A 25,929-nucleotide genomic window follows, 5' to 3' on the forward strand; every position below is an offset into this window, starting at 1 on the left:
TCTTTTACGTGGCTGAGAATACCACCGGTATAATTTCTCTCGTATAATAGGTCTACCCTGAAGTGTAGCTATTTCAAGCCATACATGATTGTTGTCACTCTTTGTTCCCTGAAACCTACAGGGATCCTATTGTAAGGATCTTGGTTCCCTTTATTTCTGTAGGTCCTCACTCCAAGGGAAAAAAAGGATGAATTATTTGATTTCTCTCATTTAATTTTCCAGATGCCTGGGGACCACGCTTAGAACAATCCAAACAGAAGAAGAAAAAAGCATGTTGAAAAATGATCAGCCCCGATGCCTTTAGCTGGCTTTTGAGGGAAGAAAAGGCCCCTCAGTGGGCTGTGGTCCATTTGAAAGGCCTGAAGAGAAATGTCTTTTTTTCTGTGACATTTTTATTCATAGCCATAATGCTTCTCTCTACATCTTGCAGTGGTGTATGACACGCAGCAGGATACATAGGTACACATACACACATACTTCTACATGTGTGCAAGCCAAAGAAGGTGCAGGCTTCTTCTCTAGCTGGCAACAAGCCTCCACGGAGCCGAACCCAGGGCTAACGCCTCCCAGGGACAAAGCAAATACTTCATTCCTGATCTTTATCTAAAACTCAGGATGTCGAGCCCCCCCCCTTTTAAAAATGTTGCCATCCTCAGCACTATCTTTATGTTGTGTACCCTGAATCTTCTAATTCATTACAAAAATACGACAATATTACTGCTACTCTTACAAATGACAGAAGAGGGGCACGTGGGTGGCTCAGTCGTTAAGTGTCTGCCTTCAGGTCATGGTCCCAGCGTTGTGGGATCGAGCCCCGCATCGGGCTCCCTGCTCCGCAGGGGACCTGCTTCTCCCTCTGCCACTCCCCCTGCTTGTGTTCCTTCTCTCACTGTGTCTCTCTCTGTCAAATAAATAAATAAAATCTGAAAACAACAACAACAACAACAACAAATGACAGAAGATAGCATTTTCGCCGCGAACCATGTGCCAGGTACTAAAGGATTTGTGGGAATTATTGTGATTTCGTTTTAAAAATAAGCCTTCTCGATAGATATGATGATGGTGGTTGCTGCTGGTAGTATCATGTCCAGGCTCATAAAACCAGGACTCAGAAATGGGAAGCCACTGGGGCAGGGGTCTCCCAGCTGGGGAAGACAGGGCTGGGTTCCAAATCCCCGCCAGCCGACTCCGGGACACATGCTCTTAGACCGAAGTAGTGACCCTTTTGCTGTGGGGGCCACATCATAGATCAGAAAGCAGGAGAGCAGAAAATTCACCATTTAAAGAAGACTAGAAGCAGTAACCATGTTGCCTAATGAACCTAACTCTACCTAGCAGGCTCTCTCCTCTCATTGCAGTATCGACTGGGACCACTTCCCAAAGCCTCTTCTCACGTCTTGGTTATTCTGCAGCCCGTTATGTTGCTTGAGCCCCTCCCCGTAAGCGCAATCTGGAAGTGGCTCCGTCTTATAACAAAATCCTTCGGGTAATCCCCTAAAACTCACTGGCTGGAGTCCAAGAAGGAAATTTCTTATACTAAATTCCACTCTAAATTAAAAAATATTTTAGTAAGGACCCAGCATATTTATAGTACGTGTGAATATCCTCCTTCCCACTTACAAAAGTGATAGGAATTCTGGATGAGATACTGCCACCAAGACAGATAATCTTCTCCGTATCAGTACTGAGAAACCAAAGAGAAGTCACGACATATCAGAGAGGAGCAACACGAGAACCAGCCCCTCTGCAAAGACCTCATGAAATACACTCGTGGACTTGGTCTCTACCCACTCAAAGACCAGAGCTGAAATCATTTATATTTGATATCCACATAGCAGGGAGCGTAGGATGTGGCTGTAAATATTAGAAAAACAGACAAATGTTTCTTGGGGGGGGGGGCGGGGCGCCTTGTGACAGCCGGGCACGAGCTCAACATTAACGTGGTCAGACATCTGTGCCATCAGCTGCAAAAATCACAGCAGGCGTGGGGCTCCAGGCAGCCTCCTGGAAAATGCGACAAATAGCCGAACTGCATGCCCTGGGACCTACGTGTGTACACGGGGATGTGATTCTGAGTAGTAAGGATATTAATTATCTCCAAGGCCTGGCAGCAACTTAGGTTCCTGTTGCAGAATATCCAGGGTCTACTTTGTCCTGGCCTCAAAGGCTCCTACACCCTCCTCCCAAACTCACAGCCTGGCCCTTCTGCAGAGCCTGTCAGACCCGGACACCTGTTGGGTGCAGAGGAGTGGCTTCGTGGTCTGTCCTCGCCATCCCGATCACCCTTCGGCACCCCCGTGGGTGTGTAGGGGTCAGGCTGGGGAGGAACTGCAATGGGGAAGAGGAAGCTTCATTATCTTGTGGACACTGAGCTCTGAAGGCTGCTGAACCCATGCTGAGAGCAGGGAAGACCTCAAGGGAGCCAGGGAGTGTCCAAATCCCTGGGCCATCGAGCACGGAGCTGGGAGCATGAGTCTGCACCTGTGGACCATTATAGGCTGGGGCAGGATTGCATAGACACTGAGGAGAGGTGGGAGCATAACACAGACAAACGGGGACAGCAGAGGCAATGGGGACTCAGTGGAGGCTGCTCTCCATCAATGAAAGGGGGACCACTGAGAAAAACTGTTTCCTACCTTCCGGAATGCTGTGTGCTTGGGGACTGCCTATCAGCAAGGTTATTTTCTGGCTTCCTACTGGCCTTTTGGACATGGTAAGGAGGTGGCAAGAAGAGTTCCAGAAGACGCTCAGTTGCTCCAGCCATCCTTGATGATCACATCTGGTTCGGTGCTTTCCCCGTGCTCATTATCAGCACTGTGCACATTTGCTCTGAAATAAAGATGTTTCGCTCGCTTTGTGTATGTACACCTTTGCTTGCCAATGCGTTTCTAAGTTTCTCGAAGGCAGGGTTTGTATCCCACAGCCTGGAACATAAGCATGTGCTACATGTATATAATTGTATTATCTCTGATAAGAAGTAGCTGTGTAGTCTCTTCATCTGTCATCATATTATATAAAAATAGCAGAGTGGATTTTCATCCTCATTGCAGATTTTTTTTTTTTTTTTTTTTTTTTTGCTTAACACAATACAAATGTATTATCTTAGAGTTCTGAAGGTCCGAGGTCTAAAATGGTTCTCACTAAGCTAAAATCAAGATGTCAGCAGGGCGCCACTCCTTCTGGAAGCTCTAGGGGAGAGTCTGTTGCCCTGCCCTTTCCAGATGTTGGAGACCACCCACTTTCCTGGGTTCGTGGCCCATTTCAATTTTCTCAAAGCCAACAGCAGAGCATCTTCTAGCCCCTGCCCTACTCAGACCCTCACTCTTAAGACTCTTTGCCTATCGGGTACATCTGGATAATCCAAGACAATCTCCCCATCTCAAGACCCTTAACTTAATTACACCTGCAGAGTTCCTTTTGCCATATTCACTGGTTCCAGGGATTAGGATGGACATCTTGGGGAGGGGTCATTATTTCACCCACCACAATTGAGGAGCTGTTATTATTTCCAGGCCTGAAGGTGCAAAAAACAGAATGGTTTCCTAGAACCCAGAATGAGGCAAGGCTCTGGGGAGGTCTAAACTGGGGCCCAGTGGTGGTGATGGTTGGAAATACCAGACTTCCATCCCTTCCTACTTGGCAGAGGATTTCTGACATGGTCTGACTTAAAGTAGAAGCTACACAACATACGTATGACCAACTTTAGGGTCTTGCATGAAGAGAGTCAGTCCAGCTGAAGGAAGGGGCAATCTAACACAGTGGGGAAAATAAGAGCCCAGAGCCTGGAGCCAGACTACCTGGTTCAAATCCCAGCATTACCATTTATTGGCGAGGTGACTTTGGACAAATGATGTCAGCCCCCAGGATCCCCATCTGTAAAATAAGGAAGATCCTAAGAATGTCTAGCCCTTTGGGTGGTTGTGAGAATTGAATGAATTTGTGGAACACAGAAGCATGGCTAATAGTGAATGCTATTGCTGTTCTTCTTTAAAGAGGTTGCCAATGGATCTCAGGGAAAGGCTTCTCCATGCTGCAGACAGAGAGCAGAAATAGTTTCAAAGCAAAGGCATGAGATCAAACACTCAGGACCCATTTCTCATATTGGGCAACTCGATGTGGACTCCCTCCAGATGTAAACAGGATTTACATATTTAACACACACATCTGGAAAGACAAGCTAGTACTCCAAAACACACCTGGCAAATCAAAACAGCAGCTCTGCGATAGATTTAAAATATGTCCACAAAGTCTCTGATGCCCCTCCTTCCAAGAAGTGAAGCCTAATTTTCCTCCCCTCAAGTATTGGCTAGATTTAGGGACTTGCTTCTAACGAATAGGATAAAGCAGAAGTGATGGTGTGCAACCTTCGAGACTAAATCATAAAGGATACCACAGGGTCCTCCTTGCTCCTTTTCTTGGATCACTCACTCTGGGGAAAGTGAATGGTGAGGACACTCAGCAGCCTAAAGAGAGACCCATGTATTAAGGAACAGAGGCTTCTGCCAGCCATGGGAGGGCGCCATCTGGAAAACAGGTCTTCTGGCCCCAGTCAAACCTTCCGATGACTATAGCCCCTGTTGACATCAGCCTCCTGAGAGACTCTGAGCCAGACCACCCAGCTAAGCCATGCCCAGATTCCTGACCCTCAGAAACTGTGAGATAATAAATGTTTGTTGTATTAAATCACTAAGTGTGGGGGTAAACTCTTATGCAACAATAGAAAACTAATAGAAGCTCCTTTGTTGCTAAGATATTGGTCAGTCTGATTCTTTTACTAGTATCATCCAGAAACTTGTTTCAACATCATGCATAGATGACTGATGGTACGTATTAAGCAGTGAGCCTGAGTCCTTTGGGGTTTATAAAGGTATTTTCGGTGTGTGCGTATGTGCGTCCAGTCGGTTGGGGATACATCTAGGGAGTTCTCTTTCAGATACAGCAGGTCCGACCTGGGAGGTTGCTCGTTCAGGGCGCCCTGTGACAGCATCTGGCAAGCAGCCCCCTCATCTTTGAGGGTCCTATTGAGGACTTGACAAAGAATTTTCCTAATTCATTTTATTTTATTTTTAAAGATTTTATTTATTTATTTGAGACAGAGAGAATGAGATACAGAGAGCATGAGAGGGGGAGGGTCAGAGGGAGAAGCAGACTCCCCGCCGAGCAGGGAGCCCGATGCGGGACTCGATCCTGGGACTCCAGGATCATGACCTGAGCCGAAGGCAGTCGCCCAACCAACTGAGCCACCCAGGCGCCCAATGAAACTTTATTTATTATTTTTTTAATAAAGATTTTATTTATTATTTGACAGAGAGAGAATGAGAGAGAGAGAGCACATGAGAGGGGGGAGGGTCAGAGGGAGAAGCAGACTCCCTGCAGAGCAGGGAGCCCGAAGCGGGACCCGATCCCGGGACTCCAGGATCATGACCTGAGCCGAAGGCAGTCGCTTAACCAACTGAGCCACCCAGGCGCCCTTTCCTAATTCATTTTAAAACAAATCCCTAATTGAACAGGACCGACCTGTCATTCTCTGGCAATGTCTCACACACAAACACACACAAACTTACACAGAACTGAAGTTCATTCATTCAGCATTCATTAATTACTAACAAATAGTTAAGGAGTAATGAATGCACCAGGCACCAATCTTTCCTAAGATAAGAAGGCATCACCTGCGCCCTCAGGAACCTACAGGAAGGTCACTCTAACGTAGTTACGTGCAAACTGTGGTGAAGCAGCTTTCCGAGACTCTTGCAGGTGGGTGGGGAGACGGCCTGGGCCTTAAAGAACAGACTATTTGCCCTGACACTCGATTCTAACTTTTAAAAAAGGATTTTTGTAGCTGCTTCAGGACCCCTCCCCTTGCCCTAAGTGGAAAGCCAGGAGGAAACAGAGCATGATGTTTCAGATCTGCAGTATTGCATGATGCTTCATGGAGTATTCAAGCATTCCAAAAGCACCAGATAAAAACAACCATAATCCAGGACATCAACATTGGCCCTTGATTCCTATAAAAGGTTGGAGTAAGTGCTCGGGGCCGGGCAAGCTCGAGACACACTTTTTTGCATTGGCAGCCTTTCTTCCGGGTCAGTTTGCAAGGTGCATGAGGCTGGCTGAGCTTAGAGGCCAGCAGAACTCACATAACAGGTGGAATTATATATCAGTAAGAGACTTACAGAGTGTTTATTCACTTGCCAGATTTATTTATCAGGTATGGGATTGAAAGGATTTCCCCACAGGATATGTAGAGATTAGTGCGCAGAGAAAATGCTTTTTCAACAAACGCTTACACTAATCAGGTCTTGGTGTTCTTATTCTAGCAGAACGGTGCTGGTTGCCCTTCACTGGCATCTCTGGCAAGAACAAACATCCACGCTGACAAACAAAGCAAGCTGAAATGTGGACATCGATCTATCCCTCGGAACAGCCGCTGTCACCTTTTAAAAGCCCGCAAGCATATTTTCATACGATGTTAGATTAGTATATTGATAATGAAACAACGCCAGGTCTACCTGATCCTAAAAACATCTGGAGAAGGGAAAATCTCTTTCACCCACTGCTTTGTCTACCTGAAGCCGTCATTAAATGATTTCCAGAAGCTTCTCGAGCCCATGCTGGGTCTAAGGAATGTGTTCATTAAGAATCTGCCTCATCTGAGCTTAAACATGCAGCTGAACGTTCACAGGTCTCTTGAAGGGCAAGTGGAGAGCAAGGACGAGGCCGCTCCAGCAAGCTTCTTATATAACCCTCTCTTTCACTGTGTCTATAGTGAGACCAAAGCAACCAGATGAAGAGTGAAAAAGTCACTCCCTCATCGGCCTGACCGATGCCAAACATCTGGATGTTGCATAACAAGCCATTGGGGTCGTTTTTCTTGCTCTCCTTTGGTCTCTCTTTAAAAATAGTCCTGACAATTAAATCTGGTTTTTAAACTCTATATTTCATACATTTCCTTAAGGTTGTTGAGCGAGCCGGTCTTGATTACCCTTTCCCGTTAAAAACTGTACAGTAACACTCAGAGAGCAAATCACTCAGATAGAGCCCAGAACCACAGAGGTAATCTCTGGTCTTTCCTCAGAGTCTTCAGACTTCCATTCTTCCATCCTTACCACAGTAAGGGAAATACCAACGTCCTGATGGCCATTGGCCCCAGAGACCCATACTTTGAAGAACGCTCGCTCTTGCAAGGTGGCTCTGTTTTACGCAAAGGGGAGTGATGCCAACAACTCAAGGAATTTCTTTTTGTTTAGTTCCTTACAATTTTTCAAAGCACCTGGAGACAGGACAATAGACTAGAAAGGGTACTCAGGCCACCACTAACCATAAGGAACCCCGCTCCAGGCCTGAGGCCAGCTTCCTTTAATTTTTTAGGAACCAGTGTGCCTTTGTCTGCTCACTTGAGTCTATATTCACATCCCTAGCTGTTCTCTTGGCTGCTTCTTTGTCACCCCTGAGGTTCATTTACTGCCAGCTGCCTACCCCTAAAGAACCAAGCACATACACTAAAAACAGTGAAACACCACGTCTCAAGCACGATAGCAGGAACATTCTTACTTTGAAGAAGGCGTGACCTTCACATCATTAGAGGGACACGGAGGCTCAAGAAGGTTAAGTCACTTGCCTGCTAAGCGGCCAAGATGGGTGAACTCAGGTCTGTGGATAGAAATGGCAGTGTAAACTCATGATTAACGGTGTGGCTTTTCAATAGCCAAACTATGGCAAGAGCCCAGGTGTCCATCAACAGATAAATGGATAAAGAAAAGGTGGTCTAGGGGCGCCTGGGTGGCTCAGTTGGTTAAGCGACTGCCTTCGGCTCAGGTCATGATCCTGGAGTCCCTGGATCAAGTCCCACATCGGGCTCCCTGCTCGGCAGGGAGTCTGCTTCTCCCTCTCCCACTCCCTCCTGCTTGTGTTCCCTCTCTCGCTGTGTCTTTCTCTGTCAAATAAATAAATAAAATCTTTAAAAAAAAAAAAAAGAAAAGGTGGTCTATATACACAATGGAATATTATGCAATCATCAAAAAGAATGAAATCTTGCCATCTGCAATGACGTGGATGGAACTGGAGGGTATTATGCTAAGCGAAATAAGTCAGTCAGAGAAAGACAAATATCACATGATTTCACTCATGTGCAATTTAAGAAACAAAACAGATGAACACAGGGGAAGGGAAAGAAAAATACAATAAGACAAAAGCAGAGAGGGAGACAAACCATAAGAGACTCTGAACTCTAGGAAACAAACTGAGGGTTGCTGGAGGGGAGGTGGGTGGGGGGATGGGGTAACTGGGTGATGGACATTAAAGAGGGCATTTGATGTAATGTACACTAGGTATTATATGCAACTGATGAATCACTAATTCTACCCTGAAACTAATACTACACTATATGTGAACTAACTTGAATTTAAAAAATTAAAAAAAAAAAAAAGAGCATCGCTTTTGAAGTCAGCAGACCTGGCTTCAGTTTTAACTCTGCACCTAACTGTGTAACTTCAAGCAAATCATTAAACTTCTCTAACCTCACTTTCCTCCTTATCTGTCAATGGAGACAATAAGGAAAACGTACCCACAGGGTTTTGTAATAATGAGAAAATGAAGGTAAAGTACTTATTATAGCAACTGGCATGCTGTAAGTTTTCAGGACTTGTTAGCTATCATTACTAGATTTGCAATATTCCACTGCATTGCATAACTGCCACAAAAACACTCTGCCCTTTGCTGTTAGGCTTTAAACAAAATGCCCTATTTATTCTACATGTAGTGGCAAGTAACAAAAGCCCAGTGAAGAGTTGCTTAAACCATAGGGATTTTTATTGTTTGCTTAACGAGAAGTCTGAAACTAAATAGTCCTATGGTAGATTTGGTGACTTGATGACACCATCAAGAAATCAGTCTCATCTATTATTCCTCATGATTACTATATGGCTGCTAAAGCTCCAGACATCACATCTTCGTGTGATGGAATGCAAGGGAAGAGGACAACAACAGATCTTTCTCTTCAAGTTCCTCTCATTTCCTCTCTCTTATCAGGAAGAAAAATCTTTTTCAGATGATTCCAACAGACTTCACATGTCCTTGGTCAAAGTGACTATATGTCTGTCCCTGATCCTGGCAAAGGAGAATGGAATCACCATGGCTGCCTGCAAACTTTTTCTGTAAAAGGCCAGATAGTAAATAATAGTCTTTGCAAGCCATACAGTCTGCCACAACTACTCAACTCAGCTCACAGCATGAAAGCAGCCATAGACAAGAGGTAAACAACTGAGTGTCTTTGTTCCAATAAAACTTTATTTACTGCAAGAGTTGGCAGCTGGATTTGGCCAATCCCTGCCTTAGAGCAATCACGATTCATCAGTGTCACTGACTACACGGCTGCCCGGATTAAACTTGGGTTCCATTAGCAAGCAAGAAAGGGGAGTGGCTGTTGGGCAGGGTATCCTACAGGGATAGGACCCCACAATACTCCCTGGAGAGAGGAGAGCTTTGATGTTGTAAGGAGTAGATCCAGAAGTGTCAGGAGGCTAGGAATTGCACCTCAGAGGCACATCTCATCAACCAGCTTAACCTGGTCACACTCAGGGACTCATGAATTGCCTCGTTTTTTAGATATTCAAAAGTTCAGTGCAATCAAAAGCAAGAACTTGACCACCACATTGAAATGAGTGCTTCTCTCTTCCCACCAACAACTGGAGGCCAGCTTAGGTTCGGGAACTTGTGGTTGGGAGGGAAACACGATCAATGCTTGTTGCTTCTTGGATCCTCCACTTTCTCCAATCCCTAGCTGGTGGCTCAGGTCTCTCGCAACCCAAAGAACCAAGCTCTTCAAGGAGAGTTCCACCGTGATAGGGGCTGATGGCAGATACACAAATAATGCTGTCTGTGCAAATGTGGGGTACCCCTTTGGGTTTTCTCCTATTGTCAGAGGTCCCCTTCCACGGGTGGCCTCTGCCAGCTGGCCACTCACTCTGTCCCCAGAGGTCCTCGTTCCTGCTGCTCACCTTGTCCCCACCCCCATCTGGGGAAGTAGGCCCACTGTGCCAGGAAGACTGGTTAGTGTACGTTTGCCTTGCCAGCTCTGGGAAGCAGAGGCTGTTCCAAATACCTCCTCCCACAACTGTGAACAACTCTCTCTTCTCTGAGGTCATATTGGTCTCTATGCCACCCCCCCACCGCCCCCAAACTCCAGGAGACACCTGGAAAGCTCCTCAGGTAGTTCTCCAGGGCCCTCCTCATTTATCTTATCCTAGATAGAAAAGCACAACAGGGGCACACCTTTCTTTTTTTTTTTTTTTAAAGATTTTATTTATTTATTTGAGAGAGAGAGAGCAGGAGAGGGGGGAGGGTCAGAGGGAGAAGCAGACTCCCTGCTGAGCAGGGAGCCCGATGTGGGACTCGATCCAGGGACTCCAAGATCATGACCTGAGCCGAAGGCAGTCGCTTAACCAACTGAGCCACTCAGGCGCCCAGGGGCACACCTTTCTTAAGCAATTGTTCACTGCTGGCCTCTCCTGGGTCCTTGGCCTCCTATCATGCAGCTGGGAGGTGAAGGATGATGGCCCTGCTCCCCAGTGATCAAACTGGATCTGAATGTCATTTTCAAAAGAAAGTTCCCCCAAAAGGTGAGTCACGGCGGCCCTACTGGGTTACATACTTACATTCCTACTGGAATACATATTTGGAAAGCATATATTCCAAGGGATAGAGGCAGCATACGGCTCATTTGGAAATATACATATATATTTTGTCTAACCATGCACATCACTTCATACTCAAGTGGTCCAAGGCTCCCTCAAGAATGTGAGTGGCATCGCCTGGCACATACTCTTGCGCGTCTGAGCATCAGCAGAAACTCCAGCCCACATGAACAGAGCCCCCCTTTAGCATCCTCTTACCCATGGATGAATGCTAGGTTGAAGCCAACTAGGTGCATGGTGGGAAACTCCCTGGAGGGCATCTTAGGTTGCCCAACGGGAAGGGCTTGACTGCCAGGGAATGGAATTTGGGCACCATGGTGCTGACGGTGCAAAACCTAGGGGTGTTTCCCTTTTCCTCCTACAAGTGACTGCAGCCCCAGTTCCTGTCTTGCCCTCCCCTTCTCAGACCTGCCTCTTTCCCAGGGTCTGTGGACCCAGAGAGCCCTCAGAACATTTTGTTTAAAGTGAAAAAGGACAGAGGCAAACATGTGCCCATGGGCGGGGGCTGGGGGGAGGGGGTAAGGCTGCAGTAGGGAACGTAGGACCAGCTTCGGTGCAAGGAGAGAGGTGAAGGAAGAAAAAAAATTTCCAGTGAGCAGAGACAAAAGTCGACCCTCTGAGGCCTCGCATGCTAAATGAGGACGCCTGGTGCCTGCAGCGGGGTCAAATGAGGTCGGAGGAGCTTATCTCTCCGTGTGCAGGGAATTAAGGCATCCCGGGACAGCGGGAGGTTCCCCGTGTCCTCCTCTTCCCAAGCAGGTCAGGATCCCAGGACTCGGGCGCGGGCAAGCACCCTCCGAAATGCTGGTGCTTTAGGTCTTTCGCCAGCGCAAAAGGAGGCTGCAGATTGCTTCTCTGGTGAGGGAGGCTCTCAGGAAGAGGGACAAAGGATAATTGTCGGGGTGTCTGTCTGTCTCTGTAAGAATCAACTCTCAGTGTACGGGTCCGACAGCAGAAAAATAAAACACTCCTGAAAGCATCAGCAGATCTGCTTTCCAATTTACAGGCCCCAGATCCCGATTCTCTGAGCTGGGGACAAAGAAGACGCCATCGGGGCCTCGACGTGCAAGTTTCCCCGAGGGACCCCGAAACCGGAGGGCCGCGGACCAGCCGGCCCGGGAGAGCCCCAGGACCCAGTGCGCTTGCCTTCATGAAAACTTTTTTACCGGAGAGATGCACGGGCACCGACGGCCCCGGCGGCTCGCGCGGACCCGGCCAGGGCACAAACAGCGCGGCACTGCCACCTTGTGGGCGCCGCCGGCCGCTCGGGCGCCGCGCGGAGGGCGCAGTCGGCGGGTCGGGCGGCCGAGCGTAGTCTGCCCCGCGCGGCCGAGCGGGAGCCCGCGGGGGCGGGGCTCGGGGGCGGGGCGCGCCGGCGCCGGTCACGTGGGTTAGCAACAGGCAGCAGCCAATGGGAGCGCGAGGCAGTCCGTGCGTGCGCTCGCCGCCCGCGAGAGGGGCGGGGCCGCGAGGGGCGGCTGCCCAGCGCCCGGGGCCCGACGGGGCGGGGAGGGAGCCGCGCGTGGGTGCGCCTCCCGGACGGGGAGCCCCTGGCCGCGGACGGGGCGGGCCAGGGATTAAAAATAGCAGAGTGCTTTAATACAGGACTTTCCCGCTGGCCTGCTCCAAAGCCGTGACCCCGGGGGGCGGGGGGCGGGGTGGGCGGCGGAGGGACAACGGGCGGGGACTCCAGCCCGAGCCCGGGTCCGGCGCCCCCCACCCCAACCCCCGCGCCAGCCACTTGTTGCCGTGCCAAAGCCTTGGGACTGAAACTGCCGCTTGGATCCACATAAGAGGATTAAAACAAAAAGAATAATGAAGTTCCTGGCAGTGGCCTGTCCGTGTTGGCAGCCTGGCCCTGCCTGCAGCAGGTGGAGGAAGCAGACACCATCGGTGGCCCCTCGCAGCGCCCGAGTCCGAGACCGCAGAGGCCGAAGCAGGGGAGAAGCAGGAATTGGGTCCAAAGAGAAAGGCAGCTGAGGAGTTGGCTTTAATTACTGTAAATGGAAGAGCCACATCCCGCAGTGCGTCTAATGACTTTTACGGTAATCCCACCACGTTGACATAAACAGCCCACCCTTGAACGCCCAGAAGACCGCAACACGAAATGCAGGAGGTGGATCCCGGGACGTGGGCAAAAACCGGGACCAGCGGAGCAAACATGGTTGCTAGCAGATTCTCACACTTCTGGATCCTTGCTCGGGCACACGTTTCTTCCTGCTAAATAGGGCCGGCCTCTCTCTCTCTCTCTTTCTCCCTCCCTCTCTCTCTCCCTCCCTGTCTCTCTCTCTCGTTCATTGCCTTATAATGTTCTCCTGGAAGCTCTCTTCCTTCTTTTTGTTGCTTGGGAGTTCACTTCGTGTTTTCTTCCTCTGAAACGAATCCAAGGAGCATATGGCCGCAGAAGGGCACCTAATCCATTGGCCTGCCTCAAGGCGCTTTGAAAGACAAAAACTGTAATACTGTTGCGTTACCATGAAGACGAAAATATCTCAAAACCTGCAGGATCTAGCCATCCTGTTCTTAAAATTCCCTAGCGAAAGATTTTGTACAGGACTCTTTGATAACCTACCACAAATGCTAAGCACTTCGGGTGAGATATAATAAGAACCTTCTGATTCCAGGTTTTATTTGTTTCTATTGAAGCTCATTCAGGGTCAGGCTACCTCAGAGGGCAATTGAACATCTGCCCAGCAGCTTATGGGCAGGATGTGTACTTCCCTCTGTCAGGAACAGAGATCGGTGGTGCTAACTGCTACTGGGAACCTTGCGGGGTGCCCAGGCACCCTGGGGATTTGCCAGGGCGGGGTTGAGTAGGGGATCCACGCTGAGTCATATTTTCTTCTTTTATTCCAACCCTGCGAGCTAAGTTCATTGATTCGCTTGCTAAACTGGCCTTGTGCACTTGGTGGGGGAATGAATCTGTTCTACGTGATGGTTATGCTTACACAAATTTGATATTTCTAAACATATCCTACTCGAGTTCTTGATCAGAAAAGGGTTCTAAAGATGGTAGGAGAATTCAACAAATACTGGTTGAGCTCTAGGAACCAGGCCTTTGTTCAGGCCCTGGGCATATAACATTGTAGCAGGGAACTTTCGTAATGAAATGGACTCATGAAGAAAGAAAGTGAGACTGGGTCAACTTGCTTCCATAGTCTGGGGGTAAGTTATCCACCCCACACTACTTGATGGTTGCCTCTCTTCCTCTCCTCCCTCGACCTCTTCCCTTTTAGTCCTCAGTTCTTTTGGGGACTTCTTTGATCATGGAGCAGTTAAGGTCTCCCACGTTTAATATTATTCAATAATGGGAACTGATGGGGAAAGTCACGGGCTGGGGATAAAAAGCCGTGTGTTCTGCTTTGCCATGCAGTGAAATTCATAACTTTCTACAGATATCTTGAGAATTTAATCTTGGTTCCCTCATCCCTCGAATGGGATGGTCCTTGCTTTGCCCCTCCCCAGAGTGACTTTTCAAGGCCTCAGTCTTCTTCTCTGTACATTAGGGGGTTTGACAGAGATTTAAGGTTTGCAAACTATCTTGAGAAGTGGAGTCCCCTTTTAAAGTCAAATCTAACATAAAATCCCAACATTTTATAAAACAGGTGAAGACAGGCTTCCCTAAGTGGCTCTAAGTCCTGCATCTTCTCTTCCTCTATCCAGAGAAGGCCCTCGAAGCACGTAGGCTTCCACTGAACAGTGTGAAACTCACTGGGCTAGATGATTATTTTAAAGTAACTTCCAGTTCTAAAACACGATAAATCAAAATTGTGTAACCAAAATGTTCTAACTCTGTGTGTTTCTCTGAGGAGATTTAACCCCTATCTTCTTCCTTCATTTATTAATAGGGTACAGGAGATAGACACCAGCTTTACAAAATCAAAATGCGTGTCATTCCTGTCTCCCTGTTTGTGAAGCCAGCCTTTCTGCCCCAAAACAAAATCATATTTTGATGGAACATAGTATTGTGTAATGAAAAAAACACCCAGATGGGGAGTAAGAAGACCTTAGTTCTAACCCTGCCTTTAACTGGCTTCACAACGTTGATCAAGTCAAGGAATCTTACTGACCTATCCAAAGCTATAAAATTAGGAAGCTGGGTAACTTAGTCATCACGGGATTGCGCATGATCACTTCTGGACCCCAGACCCTAATGAGTTTCTTTAAATTAAATAATTCTCAAATTCCACCCTGCCTACATGCCAAATGACTCCATCACACGCTCTTCAACATACATATACTCACCCTATTTAGAGAGGAAAGGGAGGGGAAGAAGACAAATTAGGTTGTAAATGACACCACCGGGACAACAGACTAGAAATATCAACCGAACCACTGTTGTGTTTGCACGGGTGGTGGGAGCCCCTGGCAGACCTTGACGTTAACTTGCCAACCAGGAGCCACAGATCCATTATTAAGGGTTCTGCCAGGCATTCAATGCAGGATGGCATTTGTGAGGGCAAACCAGAAAATCCCAGAGTGTGGGGAATGTTTAAAGTAAACCCTCTGGATTAAGGACCCAGGACGTGGGTTGGATGGAAAGGAATGACCCCACCAAGGACAAACAGGATGATTCATTGCCTCCCAGCAAGCACTTCCTGGGAAAAGGCAACAGGGCCCTGCCTGGGAAGCCAGGGAGTGTTAGGGGTAGGCACAAGAGCAAAAGTTTTGGTCATGGCTGTGACTTGGTTGTAAGTTAAGTTTATGGGTCACTGAGTGTCTGGGAACAGACTATAAAAAGAAGAAAGAGTGGGCCAAGCAGCTTTGTGTTGGAAATGGCTGTGACCAGTTGCTTCTGGAAGGGAGATGTATTGACTGCAATAAAACTTGATGGACTCAGCACTTGTCTGTTAAGGGTGGAATCGGAAGTAAGCTTTGGACCTGAGTAACTGGTATGAAGCTGTGCTTTAGAGTGGGAGCAGAGGGGATTCTATTCCAAGCTGTAAACAATATGGTATCCATCTGCCTTCCTTGTGACCTTTAACCCCATGACCCGATCTGCAGGCAGAGCTTGTAGGTTAATCTCACAATTCAAACAAGTTGGTACAGTTGACTTACACTATACTGGCTCAAAAGAAAATTTTTTTTTAATCTTGTTTTTCTTGGAACAGCAAAATATTTAGGGTAAAAAAATAAATAAAAATGTCAGCCTTTTAAAACATGCTCTCCTTAACTGTGTCTGTTTCGGGTGGAAACAATGCATTATATTTAATGTTAATTTTTATCCAAATACCAGCTGGAACTTTAGCATTCTTCAGTTATCAACAATTATTTATTTAGCCCATACTTGCATATAATCTGGTGTTCTAAAGCATGCCATCCAAAGCTGTAGGCAGCAAATAAAACAAGATCATGCCAGGAAGATTTTAAAACATACACTTTCGTCACTTGATTTTTTTCCCCCAAGATTTGGAGAAGGCACACTGCAGGTTTGACTCACAGTATGATGTGAAAAAGCATTGAGCTGAATTTCAGGAAGACACGGAGCTATTCTTGACTATCATTATCCGTAGCTGTGTGACAATCCGACCATAACAATCACACTTAAGTTTATCCGAAAAATAAGGGAGTCTGAATTGGGTCATATTTCCAATCACAAAACCTAACTATCACAATAGTTCATGTTTACGGAGACAAGCACTGTGCGTTCTTTCCCACTCATTCTTCATCAGTCCCCTCTGATGTATGTATTATTATTTTCCCCGTTTTTCAGATAAGGAAACGGGGCCCCGAGAGGTTTTGAAATTTGTCCAAGGTCACACAGTGACTGACATATCTGGCATTTGACCCTAGCTTTCCCCCAGCTGCTAAGTAACACTTAACAACTTCACATTACTGAACTGCCTTTGAGTTCGTCCAAGGAGGAGAAGCAACCTAGCTTTGTACTTCTACCAGATTTTCACTCAACTGCCTCAGAGCCAGTAAGAGAGATTCCCCTGACATTGCTTACTACTCTCCAATCTCATCCCCCAGAAGTGGTTGTGAAGCAGAAGAGGGCAGAAACATCTGCCGGGGCGGGGGGGAGGGGGGGAGGTACTTCAGGGAATAGCACCACCTCATGAGGATTGGGTAGGAGACCAGACTTTTGGCTAGTGACCATGCTGAAGCATTCAGAATCCATGAGGCAACAGGTGTCCAGAAAAGATCTAGCTGGAGGCATAAGGATGCCTGACCAAGACCTTCCTGTCGTTTCCCCTCACAAGCCCTTTAGACCAAGACCTTCCTGTCATTTCCCCTCACAAACCCTTTAGACCAAGCCTGCCCTTCTCAATCTCCTGGGAAGTGTCCAGTCAACACAGTGCCCTATATGTAACTGAATGTCACTAAGAAATAGCAGCAGAGCCCTCCTTCTCAGGAATCTGGGGTATCCAGAATGGGGGATGGGGCAGCTCAGTTTGGATCCCGGTTCTCCCACACTTGGGGTCACTGCTCCTGCATGGACGCCTGCAAAGTGTCCACATGCTCCATCAGATGCCGAATGACCAAAGACTAAGAGACTCTGGAATGAAATGACCCCAATGATGCAAATGGAATCTTCATAGCCCTTGGGGAATACTTTGGTTTCCATGATGTTTAACACACACACACAAGAAATAGCAATTTATATAGGGAGGAGCAGTGATAATCTAAGGAGGGATTACATACAGTCCCTGCTCTTGAAAAGCTCCGTGTCTCCTGGGGTCCACCGGAGCTACCTTCCCCTCAGGACCTCTTGGGTTAATACAGTTATCCCAAGACCAGAAAAAAGGTACATGAGAAATAAGTGTAATTTTTTTTAAAGTACACAAATTATTAACACATATTTAAGGAATAGAAAATAATCAGTTGAATGTCAACCTCAAGAAACTGCACATTTTGTCTTGAAATAGTGGGGCTGTCAGAAACAATTAAAAAAGAATCTCATCCATTATCAAGAAAGAGGAAGCAGTTATGCATATTCTCAAGAATAACAGTAGAAGAGTTAATTCTCCATTACTTGTTTATATTAGATTAATCTTGAATCTGTGTTGCGGATATAAATTATACTTCCTCCAATAAATTCAATTTTGCACATAATGATGTACTTCCCTTCCGATCTATTTTTAGTTGCCTGAAAATTGCCCCACATTTTGCTGACCACATATATATTATATGAACCCCCTTTCAGCTCCCTGAGGTAATACTTACCATTTGGGGAATCCCTCTTGGGGAATGAGTGAATAATCCAGTGGAAAGAACTCTGACTTCCACACTAGGAGGCTGAGAATTGATTGTAGCTCTGGTCCTAACTAGATGTGAACTTAGAGACAAATTGCTTCGCCTTCTCTAGTTCTGAGTGAAGTAAGGAAGCATTATTAGATGATATCTTTCTAAGATCCCTTCCAGCTCTGAAATTCAGTCTTTGTCCAACTCTCATGAACAAAAGCAAGGATTCCCTCCTGCATGAGAACACTGATCTACTGGAGGGGATGGGAAAGGGGACACTAGGGACCAGAGGCTGAGCCAGGGACCCTGGAAGCGAGCACATAAAGAAGAGCCAAAGACAAAGGTTGCTGTCTGATTCCCAGGAAATTCCCTGGGTGGATTCCAGGTAGAAAGAGATGCTGTGGTTTCATCCTGGGTGCAGTGGGATCTTTTGGGGTGTGACATCGAGTAGACCACTCATTGTCTACTCATTGGGCCAGGAATAGTTCCATCAAGAGAAGGGGTAGTTTTTTTCAGTGCAGCAAGAATGAGGAGTTCCATAAAGAATGACACCTCTGGTGAGCAGAGATCCATCTTCCATCCCCGTGGTGGAAGGCTGCTTGCAGGACTCTCGTGCCCCATTTGTCGTAATGGGAGCAGTAAGTCAACAAACGCCCCAACAGCAAAGTCTGACCTCTTGGAAATGCTTGCGTTGAGATGCAAATAGCACCACAACCAAAGAACCTCACCCAAGAAACTGTTCACAATCTCAAAGGGGACATAGGAGCCCTCTAGATCCCAGGCACAGGGGGGAAAAGAGCCTTCAGGAAGAGGGAAGGTGAATTCCAGTGAGTCTGCACATGGAGGCTTCACATGTAATGCTTGTTCTCATTTCTCCCTACCAGGATTTGTGGGCTTTCTATATTTGGGTCTATTTTGCAAATCCACGTACTCAGTTGAAATGCAGAGGGAAAGAGGAATTGCCCAAAATTCACCAAAAACTTTGTGTTCATGAGGAATCTCAGGATGCTTTCTAGCTGTCTCATCTTCCTGTGACTGCTGGTGACGTCAATGTTACTCTCTACACTTGTAATGGAGACACTCCAACATTCCACGGGAGTCAGCAGTTTACACTCTCCCTACCTTCATACGTCACCCTCTTTAATCTTCAGCACGACCAAGAGAGGCTCCACTATCCTACCAACAACAAAGCAGAAGTTTGGCAAATGTGGAAACGGAGACTCTGGGAGAGAAGGTGACTTACTTAAGCTGGGGAACTGAACACTACAGCAAGTTCTGATTATACAGCCTGTGGTCTCCTCTCGCCCCACAGTCCATGAGAGGCCAAACAGCCAAGAAGTGTCATGAAACCGGGGCCAAAGACAGACGGGGGACAAGCACGGGGGTGGTCTACACCTGTGTTGACATGTTAACAGTTGGTGCGTCATGATTTGGTCTCTGGACGTGGAGGCTCAAGTGAGAATGTTCTGTGCCTCCGAGCAGCCCTTTCCATATACATATAAATGAAGGCGACATAGGACTGGTTCTTGAGAAACCGCCTTCCAGCCCAGCTGTGGGCTTCCTGTCTTCTCATCTGAAGACTGCAGTCGCCACTCCCCTGGGGGCTTTCCAGCAGCCAGAGCCCCCATCACTTAATCCTGGAGCTGGTGGGAGCCTGGGAAGATCCTGATAGTGACGCAGTGTTAGAAGGACAGAGAGAAGGATACTATCCACCCAGACCATTCCCAGAAGGTTCAAGAGAACAGTGTGTGTGCACCTGTTGTGTGTGTCTGTGTGAGTCTGTGTGTGTGTATGTGTGTGTGTGTGGCTGTGTTGGCAAGTGGGAGGCATGGGGGAGCAGTGGTAAGAAGGGCTCATAGGGAGATAACTAAGACTAAGGAATGTTCTGGGCTGAAGGATAGCTTTCAAATATTTCCAAAATGCTTGAAAGTTCCAGCCTGATTGTTGCTCCTACCCCTCCACACCTCACACCCCACGCCCCACAGCTCAGTGCCCCCTGCAAGGAGAAGACGCTGCAGGGCTACACGAAGAATTCTGCTCAACAACCTGTTCAGACAGAGCCCCTCTGGACTTTGCCAGTTCCCCTTGAAAAGGTCGCACATTCTGAGGTCCAGTTTCTCCATCAGGGAAGTGTAAATAACAACACCCAACTCAGAGGACTGCTGTGAAAAATGAGTGAGTGAACACCTAAAAACACAGTGCCAGGCATGTGGGAGGTGTTTGGTACATTTCGATTTCTGAACCTTTCCTGGGTGTCAGCCACGAGACAAGAGCAACTAAGCATGGACAAGCATGGACAAGCCAGACAGGCTTTGGGTCAAAACCTCGTTCTGATCCTTACTCATCATTTGGCATTGGGCACACCAGCGGACCTCCCTGGATCCCAGTGCTAGCCTCCATTCTACCTCTGCTCCATTGTCACCCCCGCCCCCAGCTCCAGTCCTGACCCGCTTGCACAATCCCTGCCCACTGCCCTGGCAGCATAGGGAGAGGCGGCCAGAGAACTCAGGCTCAGAATTGGACAAGGGCCTCATCTCATCCAGCCAACATGGAGTGTCTGACTTCTGTTTGATGGTTGGGAGAGGAAACATTTCTCCGCTGGCTGGACACAAACAAGAGAGCATGCAGCCTCCTTCTGCAGCTGGTGGCTGGCTTGTGATCAGAACAGGATCCAGGCTGGGGTGATGCTGAGCCTGAGCACAGAAGAGAAGCAGGAGGGAACCAATCAGGGCAGCACATTATTGAGCTACTGGATCCAATCTCACCTGAAGCCTACCCATCTCTGGACCCGTCAGTCCTTGTTGTGCTTAAAGCAATTTGCATAGGTTTTCGGTTGGTTGCAACAGACACTCCTAACTGAAATGCCACCTTACACGGTGACACATTGCCGATTTGAGCCAGATTTATTGACAATTGTGTCTTACGGCAGATTATCCTCACCTCAACTCAGGCCCATCTAAATCATCCCAAAGGAAAACTTGGAGTCCCAAGTTCCTCAAGGCACTCACGTCTCCCTCTCCTATTCCCTTTGTAGTCCAAGTGCAAGAAGTGTGTCCCAGGGTCTGGAGATAGGAGTGGATCAGAGTCCATTTCCCACCAAGTACTGGCCTTTAAACAGTGGGCATCACTATGCATAATGGTGGCCCCTCTGTTACTGTATTAGTTAGCTCTTGCTGCATAACAAATGACCCCCAAAGATAGCAACTTAAAAGAGCTGATATTTTCTACCTGGGGAATCTAGGAGCAGCTTAGCTGGGGGTGTGGCTCAGGGTCTCTCCTGAGGTTGCGGTCAGATGTCAGCCAGGGCTGGCTCAGGCAGCTGTAAGCAGGACCAGTTCCTCACTGACCATTGGCCGGAATCTTCAGTTCCTCTACACATGGGCTTCTCCATAGCTGCTCACAGTGTGGCAACTGGCTTTCTCAAGGGTGAATGATGAGAGATGGAGGCAGGGAGGAAAACAGAGAGAGAGAGACGAAGTCTAAGACAGAAGCCACAGTCTTTTATAGCCTAATCTTTGAAAATGACATAGTGGGGCGCCTGGGTGGCTCAGTCAGTTAAGCATCTGCCTTCAGCTCAGGTCATGATCCTGGAGTCCTGGGATCGAGCCCCATGTCAGGCTCCCTGCTCAGCGGGGAGTCTGCTTCTTCCTCTCTCTCCGCCTCTCCCCCCACTCGTTCTCTCGCTCTTGCTCTGCTCTCTGTCTCTCTCAAATAAATAAATAAAATCTTAAAAAAAAGAAAGAAAGTGACAGAACATCGTTCTTGCCACATTCTATTTAGTCACATAGACCAACTCTGGCACGTATAGGAGACGGTTGCAGGGTGTGAATACCAGATGTGACTACCAGGAAGCAGGGATAAGTTGGGGGCCATCTTGAAGGCCAGCTGCCACAACTCCCATGGGACCTTCCTGGCCCTCACTCTCCTATTTCCAGCTACCTCATCAGCTTTTCCTTCTTTCTCTTCCTCACTCAACACTTCCCCTTAAAACCATGAACCCACCTCCTTAATCCTTGTCTTCTGTCCATTTCCACAGAGTCTCGCTTGTCCCTAATAGGCATTTCCAAAGACAGTTCTGTCTCTCAGGAATTAGTAGTCAATCTTTTAAAAAATAGCAAGTTTTAAAAAATTGATCAATGTATCTATTTTATTTATTGGTTCATGATAGCAAAAGGAAAAACTTTAAATAGCTATAAAGCACTGATGGTTCCTTAATTTTTTCTCCCAATTCTCCCCACTCCCCACCAAATATCACAGCACCCCTTTCCTGTGAAATCATTTACTCCTTAGAAGCCAGTGAGTCTACCTTTTCCTACGGACGCTTAGCCTTCACATTTCCCACGCCTTGTTCTATCCAGGCTATGTGGAAAGACAGCACAGCTCTTCAACTGACTGAGTCTGGGGAGAGAAACCAGAGCCCAGCTCCCAGGTGGAGATATCTGTGCCAGGTGGAGGAGACACCGTTAGCTTCATTCATAGTGACCTCAATGGAGGTGGCTGTACAGGGCCTGGATGTGTTTCTCAGACACGGCATTCCTGAAGATGTCGTGAAGATTAATGAAATGATGCATATGAAGCCCTTGGGAGGTCAGCTGACACCAAGTAAGTGCTCAAGAGCTGTTCACCGTTGTTCTCAGGTGAACGAAGCAGGTGTATGTAAGCTTTGATTGTGAACAATTGTTATAAATCGGTGCCATCTACAAACTTAGTTATAAGATTCCATTTTCCTCTCACTACCTAAGATTATTAATATCTTGGTAGAGATTTTCAAAAAAATTTTTAAAAGCTTTTTTTTTAAAACCATGAAAATTCCTTATGTGAAGAGGGAACAAATATACAGTAGAAGATCATTTGATCCAGAATGTCCGAGACCTAATTTCCTTGTATGCATATAGATAGCCAATATTAGTGAGCATCTACTAGGTACCAAACACTATTCTAGGGACCAGGCAGACAGGGAACAAAGACATCCGAAGTCCCTATCCTCATGGAGATTATATTCTAGTAGGTATAGACTGGCAATAAATATAATATAATATAATATAATATAATATAATATAATATAATATAATATAAATAATATTATATAATATAAATAATACACTATAATATATAATATAATATAGTATAATATAATATAGTATAATATAATATAGTATAACATAATATAAATAATATACTGGCTCATAAATATATCTAGGTTGAGAAGAAAAACAAAGCAGCGAAGCAGAATGACAAGATAGCTTAGAATGTTCTTTATATAATATACACGTATCATTAGAATCTCCCAAATATTAAAAGTGTATTGAATGTATTAATTCATGTATTAAAAATCTGTCATCATTCTGCATCTATCAAATACTTCTGGGTTTACCTTAAACCAAAAATAACATGTTAAAAAGAAAATCTAAAGTATTTAGTGATGAAAAATAATATTTAGTGATGAAAACAAAATGAATGTATGTGATTTTTCAATTCTTTCCTGGAAAATTGGGATACTCGATGCACACTCACTTTCTTACAAATGCCCTAAACAAACAAACAAACAAACAAAAAGAAATTCTTACCGATCACACGTGAAGGAATGGCAAATTCACTTGTTGCCAGAAAGTGTTTTTACGGCATTCATAGATGAGGCAATAGCTCTTTCGCAAAAAAATTAGCCATATCATTGGTTGACCTTTGCTATGCTTCTCTTTCCAAATTTCTGTCTCCATCTCTTTATCTGATGAGTCTGTACAGTAGTCAGTGATCATTTTTCTCTAAGATCTGTGAGCTTTTCACAAGATTAAATGGACTTACTACAATCGTGGTTTTTTTGGTTTTGAGGTTTTTGTTTGTTTGTTTTCTTTACGGAGGTTTAGAGAGAGAGTGTGTGTGTGCGTGGCGGGGGTTGGGGGGACAGAGGGGAGAGGGAGAGAGAGAGAATCTCAAGCAGGCTCCACACCCAGCGTGGAGCCTGACACAGGGCTCAATCCCACGACCCTGAGATCATGACCTGAACCGAAATCAAGAGTCCACTTAACCAACTGAGCCACCCAGGCACCCCTTGGTATTGGTATTAAAACAAAACAAAACAAAAAAATTAATGAGAGCTTTTAAATTGCCATCATTTGGAATTTACTTGCTTAAACATCTACATAAGCAATCAGCTATAGTAATATTTCTATCATGTTTTATGATTAACAAAGCCCTCTCCAATGCTTTAAGTCATTTGAGCTCATAGGAGCCCTGCTAAAAGATTAGGGTTGGAATTGCTAGCTGATCACCAAAACCATTTCCCTTTGTCCCTGGACACATGGCTAGACTACATTTCCCGGCATTTTTTGCCCTCAGGCATGGCCACCGACTGAGCCACTTCCTGGTCCCTAAGAACTTCCTGCAGGAGTTCCTCCACATTGTTTCCCCTTCCACAGCAAACATGTGGAGATGGAGAAGCCACAAGGTGGAGCTTGGGTCTCTAAGTTTCCACAGAGAGTAGAGTTACCTGAGGGTTAGGAAGACCCATCGGGGGAAAAGTGTCTATTGCATTACACCACAGAGATATGGGGTTTTTCTGTTAAAGTAGCTAGGATTGCCTTAATAATGCATATTTCTTCAGTGTTTTATTATTAACACAGCAGCTTCATATAATTCATCACATATGAGAAAGCTGGGAGCAAATATTATTTTTGTTTTCATATTTCCATATTGGCAAACTAAGGCTCAGAGAGGCTATGTAATATACCCAAGTTCATGGAGCTGTTAAGAGGTGTAGCCAAGTACCTGATTTAGGTCTAGTCCGAAAACCAAACCCTGTGGTTTTTCCAGTACACCATGATAATGTCACAATATCTTAGCAATTACACTGATCTTAACCATCTAGGTCATTCTGTAGACACCACATTGAGGGAGATTCTTTATCAGCTAACATATTTCTGGGTCTGAATTGAAGAATTAAGCCTAGTGTGCAGTCTCTGGCTCACTGTCCCTGGGGCTGCATAGAGTGTTATCCCATGGGTCTTTGGGAAAATGCCATCTACCTTCTGACTAGGCAGTCCTGGACTTTATTTTTCCAAAATCCAATAGAAACAAGTCAACCCTTTCATTCTCCCCCACTTTAAAAGCAAGTGTTCGCATCCTTTAAATAATCGTTAAGTAAATATTCAGTGCCCAGTAGGTACAGCACTATGTACGAAAGCTGTGAGGAATTAAAAATAAACAAATAAACGAAATATGGCAGCTAAGAAGGAAGACTCTGTAATAACGGCCTGAATTTAAATTCTGGTTCCAATACTTACTAGCTGTGTGATCTTGGACAAGTCACTTAACTTCTCTGTTCCTATTAGTCCTGAGCTGTGGAATGGGGATAATCGGACCTACTCATGAAGATGTTGTGAGGATTAATGACACAATGCATATAAAGTACTTACAATGGCACCCGGCACCAACTAAGCATTCAGGGTTTTGTTTTGTTTTTTTTAAGATTTATTTATTCATTTTAGAGAGAGAGAGAGCCCATGAACTGGGTGAGGGGCAGAGGGAGAGGGAGACAAGCAGACTCCCTGTTGAGTGGGGAGCTGGACGCAGGGCTCCATCCCAGGACCCTGAGATCAGGCCCAGGCCCAAAATTAAGAGTTGGACACTTAACTGACTGAGCCACCCAGGCACCCCACCAAGTAAGTGTTCGATAGCTATTAACTCTTACTCTCAGATAAATGAAGTAGATAAACCTAAGCCTTGGCAATTAATAATTATTATATCAATGCCGTCCACAAATTAGATAGCTATGAGGTTTCATTTTCCTCTTACTGTTTTAATTACCAATAACTGAAACCATAAAAATCTCTTCCTATGATATACTAGTGATTTTCTGCTTTCAAATCTTCTCTCTAATCAGGCTTTAAGGGAAGGAAAACTCACACATGCACATTTTTTTTTTCCTGTGCCAGGCACTACACTAAGCACTTTACCCCTGGGTTTCTGGTTTTGTTGTGGTTTTAATCACTCAACAACTCAATTTCCCATTTGTGGATGAAATCCTCTAGACTCCAAAGAAGATAGATACCATCCC

Source organism: Mirounga angustirostris, unplaced genomic scaffold (genome assembly GCF_029215605.1).
Source record: "Mirounga angustirostris isolate CCGP_5_RB_7025 unplaced genomic scaffold, mMirAng1.0.hap1 SCAF_8, whole genome shotgun sequence".
Taxonomy (NCBI): Eukaryota; Metazoa; Chordata; class Mammalia; order Carnivora; family Phocidae; genus Mirounga; species Mirounga angustirostris.